Source organism: Cryptotermes secundus, unplaced genomic scaffold, assembly GCF_002891405.2.
Source record: "Cryptotermes secundus unplaced genomic scaffold, Csec_1.0 scaffold845, whole genome shotgun sequence".
Taxonomy (NCBI): domain Eukaryota; kingdom Metazoa; phylum Arthropoda; class Insecta; order Blattodea; family Kalotermitidae; genus Cryptotermes; species Cryptotermes secundus.
In genome coordinates this window covers 47,631-59,885 of record NW_019739227.1, presented here as the reverse complement: position 1 = coordinate 59,885, position 12,255 = coordinate 47,631, and the positions used below count along the sequence as shown (strand labels likewise).

The following is a 12,255-nucleotide window of genomic DNA, read 5'->3' as shown; positions in this document are numbered from 1 at the left end:
GAAAGCTTCTAACTTCATGTTTATTCTTCAGGGTCGGCCACTCTCGCACGGCTTTCAACTTCTCCGGGTCGGTGAATACCACTTCTGGTGATACAACATGCCCGAGGTACCTGACCTCTTCCTGCAAGAGTTTCCTCATAGGTCGTATTTGTCGGAATGCCGGGTAGTATTTCCGCCGCCCGACCCTTCAGGGCAGTGATTAAGTATGTCGATTTTTCCTTATCCGTCCATTGGTTGTGCTCTGCTACGGTCTCGAATTGTCGCCGAAACACGCTCCACGTTGAATTCCCGTTAAATGTCGGGGGCTGAGCTGTGCTCGCGATGATTGTTGATGTATTTCCCCGCTCGGCCTTCATTTGTACTATGTCCAACCATGCCTGGATATCTCGTTTGGTTTCTTCAATTGCTGCACATATTTTCGTTAGCTCTTCCTGGATTTTATCTGTCCGTGCGCAAAGGGACACTTCAATCTGCTCAGTTATTTCTGACCGGAGAGTCTGTTTGTCGTGTTCAACGATCGCCAAAATGTTTTCAACTCTATGTTGGATTTTATTGTCCAAATCTGACCGCATAGATCGCATGTCGGCCTTGATTTCTTCCTTGTCGGCCTTCCTGTCGGCTGCCGCCTTTTCTTGATTGACTTCTAATTTCGCCAGGAAATCTTCTCTGTCTTTTTTTCTATTTGCTTCCGCCTTTTCTTGATGGGTTTTTAGATCGGCGTCTAATTTGGCCAGGAAATCTCTGTCTTTCCTCCTATTTTCCTCCATCTCTTCTTTGCCTTTCTTCCTTTTTGCCTCCGTCGTTTCGTGCTTCTCTCTGATTTCCTTCAGTAGAACTTCCATCATTTGTTGCATCTCCATTTTGTAGCAGTAAAATTCTCTGGGGCGTATTTAAGCTCGTAAAAATTCTGACACCAAATTGTCACGTGTCTTGAGTTCGAAGCTCGTTGGTCACGTGTGTAAGTTCATATCCCACTTCTGACACCAGTGTAACGTGTCTTGCATTACTGAATACGCCGTAGAGATCGTTAATTGGTTTATTGAACAATCTACAAATAACGGCTACAATTAATTATCACAATGTGACGGTTTCCACAGTTTACAAACCCTACAACAAAATCTCTTGACACTATCTTCCAGAGTCTTCACCTATTAATATCGCGGGAGCTATACAAATCTCCCTGAATTACACACTCCAGATATAACTGGACTACAGCACTCACTAAGTCTCGAAAGCACACAATAAGTCTTCCGCTCGCTGACTTCTTAGTTATCGCACACTCACAGGCTGCTACCTTGAGAACTGTTGATAACACACTGACTGCCGCCTGCTGCTCAGCCGGCTTTTATTCCGTTGGCTGTTGCTAGTTGTGACGTGGCGTATAGCCTAGCAACGCCGTTACCCCTTGGTGACGTCACCGCTGTTGACTAGCTTTGCATAGCTTCAAGGTTGCAGGGACTCGGCTAACTTCGGCTCCGCTCGGCTCACTTCGGCTCCACTCGTGACGTCACCGCGGGAAGAGTTGCGGGGTGATTACTCGCCTATTACGCGAGCGCTACGTTACCGCTACGTGCAGCTGGGGAGGTAGGGGTCAACATGTCACAATATATTGGGAGACCAATGTTAATATGTTTAGTTTTTTTAATACTGGCCTGCATGTATCTCTTTGTTTCAATCCCATCATCACCCTAACAGTTCTCTTCTGTAAGATAAAATTCTTAGCATCTGGTGAATTACCCCAGAAACTATCCCATACCTTATGACTGAATCAATATATGAATGATATATCATCCTAAGTGTTTCGATATTATTGCCCAACTTCATTTTTCTTAATGCAAAGCATTCCTTGCCCAATCTGGGTGACATTAATTTAATGTGTGTTTTCCAGTTGAAAAACTGTATAGAGCTGAAGAAAAGTTTCCTGCTGTAAGTGAAAAGATTGTGAGTGTTTCGTGCTTGTGTGCACAGAGAAGAATTTTATTTTATTTCAATTGTCTTGGCCAAAGAAAGTATATATTTTGTGACCAGCATCTGTTTGTTTGCATAATCCATGTGGGGCGTTCCTTACACATGGGTGATAACGGTTTGGGATATTATGTAGGAGAGCAATGAGTTCAAGGAGAGAGATGTGGGTAAGTCATGTAGTGCACATGCAACGGTGAGAAATGCATACAAAGTTTTGGAAGGAAAACCCGAGAGAAGCAGACCACTTGGGAGACCTAAGTGAAGATGGAAGAATGCTATTAAGATAGATTTTAAAGAAATAGTTTGGAAGTGTTTGTACTGGGTCTGTTTGCCTTAGGATGCAGAGCCGTTATGACCATGTGTGAGCACAGTAATGAGCCCTTAGGCACCATAACTAACTCCATGGAGCTGAGTGAGTCCTTGAGAAGCCACCAGTTGCTTGGCCACTGAAGAATTTCCCAGCATTGTATAGAACCTGAAAATTTATTGTCATGTTCACAAGAATCCGTCACAGGCCCCTATCCTGAGCCATTTGAATCCAATCCACACCAGCCCATCCTATGTTTCTTAAAGAACCCACCTATGCCTAGGTCTTCCTATTGGTCTCTTTCATTCTGGCTTTCTCGTCAAATCCTAAATGCATTCCCCTTCTCCCCCATGCCTGCTTATGAGCTCCCCATCTCATTGCCCTTGACTTAATCATATAATTATGCTTGGTGAACGAAGGTTACAAGTTGTGGAGCTCTTCATTATAATGTCTATAGGCACCAAAAAAGCAGATATTTTCTGTACTGCTGCAGTGACCGATAGTTCCTTGGGAAGGTCCCTAAGCTGTGAACTGAGTACTTTCTAGTGATGTTTATCTGCCCTACCTGGTGTTGCTGCTGCTGCTGAAGTTGCTAGGCCTTGGCTGGTTTCGGCTTGACCGGGCTCCACCTCTTCTTCCGGCTCCGCCGCTTCCTCCTTCCGTTGAGATTACAGGGGGGTTGAATTTCATGATGGGACCTGATGGTATGGGTGCCAGCAAACAGCTAGAGACTGTTTGTGATTCATTGTAGAGGGGGGAAGGCGTAAGTAGGTGAAAGCTGGCGATGGGTTTGACTAGCTAGTTGAGATGAGTCTCTCTTGAGGGCGTATACGGGTCAGGCTCGGACAAGTGACGGTGAAGCTCCTCTAACCAACACAATGCACTGTACCACTACAGCACTTTATTGTTCTTCTTACAGGCACTCGGCTGTATATGTTCACACAATCTGGTTTAGTTTCAGCTTACAAGCAGCTGGTGTTACACCTGCACAAATTGCACTCGATAAGATAGACTTACAACCATCTGCTTATGGATTAAGCCAAATCCCTATATGAGTCGTTATGAGCAAAATTTTGTACTTAGAATTTTCCTCTCGCGCGTGTGATGTGGGGTTTGCCTCCGCCAAGTTCTAAAGTCGATAGCTGACTAAGAACTTAGACTGGACTCTCTGCCGAGCCAGAGGTCCTAACTGCGTTATATCCGCCTATTCTCCTCTCCTCCTAATTTCCCTGATAGGCCGATTCAAATAAGAGGAGTTGACTTAATTTTGGTTCTGGCCAATGACAGATTGTTTTTAAGGGATTTCACCCCAAAAGACCAAACGGCGAAATTGACAGCGATGCAACTTATGAGGGGTCGCTAATGATCTCCTGGCACTCCCACTTTTGACTTACGGCTGGTAGAAACTGTCACTTCTTGAATTCTCAAAGTGGCTTGCCGCTGTATGTCAAATTCTCAATTTCTAAAGAAACTCAGTGGGGTTTCCTGAAGTATCATTTCTGCCCTTCTGGAAAATAACACCAGATGTTTTGTAATGTGGTAACGCTGGTATGTTATGTGACGTCACCACATGTTGTATTTTATCAAATTTAATGATGTTTTCTCACATTAATTTGGCATATGATAGTGTGAGCTACCCTAGACACAGAGTATAGAACTGAAATTAAGCCTAATATAAACAGATATTTCGCAACTTGAAAATGAAGTCATCTCGACTGCACACGGCACTGAGGATGACGTTATAGTTCTGAGAAAAGGCTGCAATATCCAGGGGCCATTCAGGCCTGAAGCTCTCCTTATAAGGAGATGGACGCTATGAAGTCACATGATTTTGCCACGCCCGAAGACAGTACTATATAAGGGCTGGCTTTGTAACTAATCGAGGATGTAAAAACTATTAATCTAGTGCCGCACGCACTGTGCGCGTGAGAGCACACTGCTCTCGTAAAGTCAGGGGTTTGATTCCTGTATTATACTTATTTCATGTCTTGAACAAGTAAAGTGTTTGGTTCCACCTCACAAGTTCGTGTCGTCTACCTTATTTCACACATTCGAATCTTCAAGTAGATTTCGCTTATCCACACGCCCAACGCTTCGGTCCTCAAACGCTCAACGACTTCGGCAGGCAGAGTTCAACATCGCACCTGGCCAGTGCATCTCACCTGTTGGAGTAGTACAACAACACCGTACCTGTCTTAGTGCAGTAACACTAAGTGGTGGCAGCAAAACAATGTTACCTTCTAAGTCTTTTGACTTAGCGACAAACTTCTAACATCCTGAGTTCGCGTGTGAACTACCATCCTCACACACGCGAACGTAAACAACCCACATTACATGGTGTTCAGCGGCGGGATACGTGTGTGAAATCAGTGGCGTGAAGAAAGTGAACATGTGCGGTGAATCATTCACTTGGCTGTAAACCTGAACGCCTACTGGGCCCACTCGAGGGTCAACGCCCCGGAGGAGGTCTGGGTTAACTTGTCGCGGAAGCTCTGACACCGGACTACTGGGAAGGAGCAGTCAACTTGATCACGTGGGAGGAAGCTTCCATAAGCGGCCTACGTTGAATCCCGAGGGACAGCATAGGTGACAAGCCGGGAGCAGCCGCCGCCGCGAGAGGGGCTTGGAACATCCTTTGGGACATCGTTTCAACGCACCGAACTACGGCTTTCCGAACACCCTTCACTCTTCAATTTCCAAACAGGTTAGTCTAATCCACTATGGCAGAAGACGAAAGTGAATACATTTCTGTGGTTCAGGCGGTTAAGTTAATTCCCAAAAGCTTCGATGGGAACCCCAAGTGTTTACGTGAATTTTGTGATGGGGTTGAAGCTGCTAGAAAGGTAGTGCATCCAACGAAATACCCGCTACTTTTAAAATTTATCGAGTCAAAGATTACAGGCGAAGCAAAAGATAGGTTGCTTGCCAGGTCAGAAAGAAATACATGGGAACAAGTTAGGGCTATTCTGGAGGAAAATTATGCAGTGAAAAGAACATTAGAATATTATGCAGGTTTGTTGTTCACTGCGAAACAAGAAAATCATGAAAGTGTGGCTCAATGGGGTTCAAGAATTGACAACGTGGGTTTAGATTTGATGTGAGAGGCAAAACGCAGGATTGAAAAAATAAATCCAAATTCTATTGAAGGAGGCGTTATACTTGTTTCAGAATTTATGAAGGGCACGTTTGTAGCAGGGTTAAAGGATGACAGAGTTAAATACATTGTCAAGGCTAGGGGGGAAGAGGATTCCCTAGCACAATTAGTAGAGACAGCACTACAGGAGGAATGTGAAGTTAAATCACAGAGTTTTAAAGGGAATAACTTCAAGGGAAATGCAAGAAACTTTAAGTGGCCGAACACAGAAAATGTAGGAAATTTTGGTAGAGAGTATAGACCCCATATTAAGAGGGAGGTGAATGTAGTAACCTCTATGAGATGTTATAGGTGCCAGCAAGAGGGGCACATGGCGAGATATTGTAGAAATGAGCCAACATGTGGTATATGTCATAAGGCGGGGCATATAACCAACGCGTGTAGAGCGGGGGGCTCTCGGGGAAACTGGCAGTAGGGTATTCTGAGCAGCCGAGAATAACCCTGCCGGAGGGCTGCGGAAATAAGAGACCTGATCGTCTCGGGGCTGTCGTAGGGGGTGATAGCCTCGTGGGAGTTAGTGCGGTCAAGGGTAATGACCGTCTCGAGGGAATAAACATAGATCATAGGGAAAATGATCTTCTCGAGGGAGTTAGAGCGATCATGGTTGATAATCGTCTCGAGGGTATAAAAAACCGGGATCACAGAGATGATCCTCTCGAGGGTATAAAAGCGGTTATCGGAGATAATTATTTTAGGAGGCACTCGTCTCAAGGGTATAAACAGCGGTCGTCTCGGGGGTCGTCTCGAGGGTATAAAATGGGATCACAGGGTGATCCTCTCGAGGGTATAAAATGCGATCTTCACGAGGGTATAAAATGCGATCGTCTTGAGGGTATAAACTGCGGGTGCTCGAACCTTGGGGACGCCCTTGTGTTCAAGGATTCGACGGAATCATGTGTGGTCGAAGAACCACGTTTGAGGGTCAAAGGACCATGTTTTAAGGATCACAGGGATGATCGGTTATTGAGGGTTGAATGCCCGGATCACATAGATGATCGGATCATGGAAAATGATTGTGTAAAAGTCGCAAGAAACGACTTGGAGGAATCTATAGGGGATGATTCCTTGGGACACTACGAGGTATATGTAGTTAGTAGGCAATTAACAGGAGAGTTGGGGGTCGCTCTTCTGGATACAGGTTCACAGATATCATTGGTGAAAGAATCTTCTTTGAAAAGATTTAATAAAGAAACAGGGAGAGAACTTAAAATATGTGGAATAACAGGAAAACAAATCGACGTAAAGGGCCAAGTACAATTAAATATTTTGAACACATTAGAACCTTTAAGTCAAATGTGCTATGTTGTTGACAGTTTACCAGGAAATTTAGACATAATTCTTGGGCAAGATTGGTTGGAAAATGAGGGTTATGCTTTTCAAAAGAAACCACCCGTTGTAATACTTCCATATAATGAACAGGTAGTGATGTGTAAAACACAAGAGAAAGGAGTTCGTTTTATTGAACATCAAGTTCTTCAACCAGGTTTAACTTGTGCAGCTAGTCTAGTCAACTGTTAGAATTTTGAATTTCCATGTTTGATGGTTAAATTGACAGAGAAGCCAATATGTGTAACAACAGATTCGAGATTAGAAAAACCACTAACGATGATGCACAAACAAGATTTTGAAAATAAGACGAAAAGCATAAGGCGATTACAATTATTACGTGAAAACTTAAGATTAGATCACATAGCAGAGGGAGCAAGTGATATTAGAAAAATTTGTGAAGAGTATGTAGACATATTTAAATTACCAGGTGATTCATTAACAGCCACGTCAGCGGCAGAACATACGATTCCAACACCCACCATTCCAAAAGGTCGAGCTATAACCTTGAAAAATTACAGGTTACCGGAAGCACAGCAACAAGAAATTAAAAGGCAAGTGAATTAAATGTTAGAGGACGATATAATTACACCGAGTAGTAGTGGATGGAATTTTCGTTACTAGTCATTCAAAAAAAGTAGACGTGTCGGGTAAAATGGAGAATTTGTGTAGATTTTCGAAAATTAAACGAATTGACTGTAGGAGATTGTTACCCACTGCCTAATATTTAAGAAATACTAGATAGGCTGGGAAGAGCAAGGTATTTCACTGCTTTAGATTGTGCAAATGGATACTTACAGGTGCCGATCGCTGACGAAGACAGGTGCAAGACTGCCTTCAGTACAGCAAATGGTCATTTTGAATTTAAAAGAATGCCATTCGGTTTGAAATCAGCGCCAAGTACCTTTCAGCGCATGATGAACAATGTTTTATCAGAATTAATTGGGGAAAAATGTTTAGTTTACACGGACGATGTTCTAATTGTAACAGAAACGTTAAAGGAAAATAATTTCAAGTTAAGGGCTGTTTTTGAAAAGTTTCGAAAAAAAAATTGAACCAGACAAGTGTGAATTTTTAAAAGAAGAATTAAACTATTTAGGTCATGTTGTAACTTTAGCAGGTGTTAGACCAGATGATTCCAAGGTCAAAGCAGTAGTGGAGTTTCCCATACCACGAACACAGAAGGACATTAAATCATTTTTAGGTCTTGCAGGATACTATCGCAAATTTATAGCTGATTTTAGCGCAATTGCTAAACCATTAATAGAATTATTAAAGAAAGGAAATGAATGGAAGTGGACAGAAAGAGAACGGTCAGTTTTGATTTATTGAAATTTAAATTGACTAATACTCCTTTGTTACTCGTACAATATCCAGATTTTAATAAACCATTTATTTTGACAGCAGATGCTAGCGGTTATGCTATAGGAGCCATTTTAAGTCAAGGAAAATTGGGACAAGATAAACCAATTGCATATGCCAGTAGAACTTTAAATGATGCTGAATTCAAATATGCGACAGTGGAAAAAGAATTATTAGCCATTGTTTGGGCATGTAAACATTTTAGACCATATTTGTTGGGACGACAATTTCAAATAGTTACTGATCATAAGGGTTTAACTTGGATTTTTAATGTCAAGGACCCGAGTTTAAGGTTAATGAGATGGAAATTATTATTAGAGGAATTTGATTACCAAATTGAATACAGGGCTGGACAAAGAAATTGTAATGCCGATCGTTTGAGTCGTTACCCTGTTCAGTGTTTAAATGTTAACTTGGAAGAAATTACAGAAGAAAGAAAACAGAAAATTATTGCTGAGATGCATAATTGTCTAATTGGAGGTCATCAAGCTATACGGAAAACTATTGAACGAATTAAATTATACATTTCCTGGCCAAGTTTAGAACAAGATGTAATTTAATGTATAAGGAATTGTAAAACTTGTCAATTAAATAAAGAAACCCGTCCGAATGTAAAGTTACTTTTGGTAGTTACAGATACAAAGAATGCTCCATGGGATAAAATTTATTTAGATATTGTTGGACCATTGCCATTATTCGAAAACGGAATGAAATATATTTTGACATGTCAGGACAATTTAAGTAAATACTTTATTGCCATAGCATTGCAAACTCAGACAGCTGAGGAGGTTGCAAATGTTTTTGTGAAAAATATTATATTGCTTTATGGAATTCCTACAGAAGTTGTGACAGATCAAGGATCGAATTTTATGAGTGATGTTTTTAAACGCGTTTGCAAATTATTTAAGATTGAGAAAATTTGTACAACCGCATACCATCCAGAAAGCAACGGAGCTTTGGAAAGAACACACAAGACACTTGTAAATTATTTGAGATGTTTTTGTGATAAAAGATTAAATAATTGGGACGAGTGGTTACCCTTTGCATGTTTTACGTATAATACGACACCACATTCAGTTACGAGATATACGCCTTATGAGGTACTTTTTGGGAGAAATGCAAATATACCAGGAAGATTACAACGACAACCCCAACCACTTTATAATTTTGATGATGTTGTGTTAGAGATAAAGTATAAAATGCAGAACTGTCAGCAAATTGCTAGAGAGAGATTAATTGAATTTAAAGAAGCACAGAGACAAAGAGTGAAATCAAATGAGTATGATTTCAAAGTAAATGATTTAGTTCTCTTGAGGATAGAGAATAGGCAAAAGTTGGACCCATTGTGGAGAGGTCCGTATGAGATTAAAGATATAAAAGGTTCTAATGCTGTCATACAAGAAGTAGGCAAAAGAAAGCATCAAGAGGTACACATTAATAGGTTAAAACCATACTTCTCTTCAATTTCAGAAAATGCAGCTGTATAGAGGGATTTTTGTAATCACAGTCTGCGTATGGTGGACACTGCTTCAAGGTCAAGGTCAGAAGGTTGATGACATAGATTCAAGGACAGGCATATACTTTGATGATAGGAACTATTCGATTTTATCCTATGAGATGGAAGGTCATCACATATATTGATTTAGAACCAACGCGTGAATTATGGAAACAAACTAAACTTCATCAGAAAAGAGTTACAGATTTTTGTCAAAAAATCAAAGACAAAAACTGGTATCATTATACAGATTGCGCCACGTTTGGGCAGTATATGAAGTCAAAGACTAAATACATTGATAGTTTGAAAGATTTGATAGCCGAGTATTGGACAAAAAGTGATGAGATTCCGAATCATAGACTCAAAAGAGTTGTTTTAAATTTTGTGGGCGAAATATCCAAGATTTTATTTGGAACTTTAACTCAGTCAGATGCAAAGAATTACAACAAGCATATTACAGAGTTAGAAAGGGAACAGAAAGAGTTTTTGCATTTATCCAATGAACAGATGACAGTTATAAAAGCCACCATTACTTCAGTTAATACGACGTTACAGAAAATTGATCAAAATGAGAAAATTTTGAAGGAAGGTTTAACCAAGTTGCTTAATTATAGTACACATAAATTCAGTGAAATAGAGGAGGAAGTTCATAATGTGAATTTAATTAATGAACAGTCAAAGATAGTACAGAGGGGAATTGATGAAAGTCAACATTCTTTTGAAATATTGATAGATGCTTTTGTACATGCCGAGCAAGGTTCTCTCCAACCACAATTAGTTACTGCCGAGAAAATTAAAAAGTTATTGGAAACACAGAAATTGCCGAATGGACTGGATTATCCTACTTTCCCTTTTTCCGAACTACACAGGATCATAACCCCTACTACCCATTTGCATAAGAAATGTTTATTGTATTTGTGTAAAACTTGTTACGACAGTATGATACCTGAACAAAGTATCAGAAAGGAGGAATCAACGTATAACTTTACCAATTGTAATAAAGAATTGATTTTTACTGATTCATTAAGACAACACTATGGAAAAATGAGTATAAATGAATTGACAGGATGTTTTCAGATTAATGAAATTATGTTTGTATGTAAAGGAGAAATACCTATTTACACGTATACTCCTGGATTAGATTGTGAAGCAACTTTGTTACATCCGTCTACAATCAAGACTCCTGACACTTGTGAGTACAACTTTTTCAAATTGAAGAAAACTTTTTGGATTCCATTATATAAGAGTAATCAATGGTTGTTTATTGCTCCTGAAATGGAAACATTTACTGTGTTGTGTCCACAAGGGACAAGTACTTTGAAATTAAAGGGGGAAGGTAAATTAACGTTAAAGCCAGAATGTAAAGGATATTCCTCTTATGTGACTTTGTATGCTATTTCAACCTTTTATGTTAATTTGACAAATGATTATGTGCCTTCAGCTCCTATTGATTTTGATTGTTGTTTTGAGGGAGTGAAAGATGTGAACTTTGAAGAATTACCTTTGCACATCCCACTAGTAAATGTTATGTCTTCAGTAGACGATTTGAGGATTATAAGTAGGAAAACTGAAGAAGTACAACAATTAATTAGAGAACAAGAAACTAAACAAAATGAGAAATTTTATATGATTACGACATCTTGGGGAACAGCAGTAGCTATAATTTGTGTAATTATTTTGTGTATTTGTTGCAGCTGTTGTTGTTGTAAATGTTGCAGAAATTGTTTCTTTTGGTTTTGGGACAAGTGGAGCCCCAAAGATTGTTGGCAACAGACAAAAGAGAGATGTTGTATTAATATTCATAACTATAATGGTTCTAGGGTTGAATACAAGAAAACAAATACCTCTCCAGTAGGTTCAGTGAAGTCCTTACCTGAAGGAGATAATGTTATTGTTGAACTTAAGGAGTTGAAAGGGAGGACAGGTGAAATTTCAAAATCAGAAAATGAGATAGATAAAGTTTTGAGGCGAACAAAGAATAGAAGAATGTTTCGCTAAAGTTTTCACCTATGAGGCAAAAACTTTTCAGAGGAGGGGAGGTGTAATGTGGTAACGCTGGTATGTTATGTGACGTCACCACATGCTGTATTTTATCAGTTTTAATGATGTTTTCTCACATTAATTTGGCATATGATAGTGTGAGCTACCCTAGACACAGAGTATAGAACTGAAATTAAGCCTAATATAAACAGATATTTCGCAACTTGAAAATGAAGTCATCTCGACTGCACATGGCACTGAGGATGACGTTATAGTTCTGAGAAAAGGCTGCAATATCCAGGGGCCATTCAGGCCTGAAGCTCTCCTTATAAGGAGATGGACGCTATGAAGTCACATGATTTTGCCACGCCCGAAGACAGTACTATATAAGGGCTGGCTTTGTAACTAATCGAGGATGTAAAAACTATTAATCTAGTGCCGCACGCACTGTGCGCGTGAGAGCACACTGCTCTCGTAAAGTCAGGGGTTTGATTCCTGTATTATACTTATTTCATGTCTTGAACAAGTAAAGTGTTTGGTTCCACCTCACAAGTTCGTGTCGTCTACCTTATTTCACACATTCGAATCTTCAAGGAGATTTCGCTTATCCACACGCCCAACGCTTCGGTCCTCAAACGCTCAACGACTTCGGCAGGCAGAGTTCAA

General features: G+C 40.3%; 1 long non-coding RNA gene across 1 annotated transcript in view; it reads right to left on the bottom strand.

The window, feature by feature from the left end:
- The window catches only part of LOC117282899, a 30,268-nt gene extending 29,707 nt beyond the window's left edge, over positions 1-561 (bottom strand). The window contains exon 1 of the long non-coding RNA XR_004513808.1: positions 465-561. This is a non-coding gene — a long non-coding RNA (uncharacterized LOC117282899). The remainder of the gene's footprint in view (positions 1-464) is intronic.
- Positions 562-12,255: the final 11,694 nt, after the last annotated feature.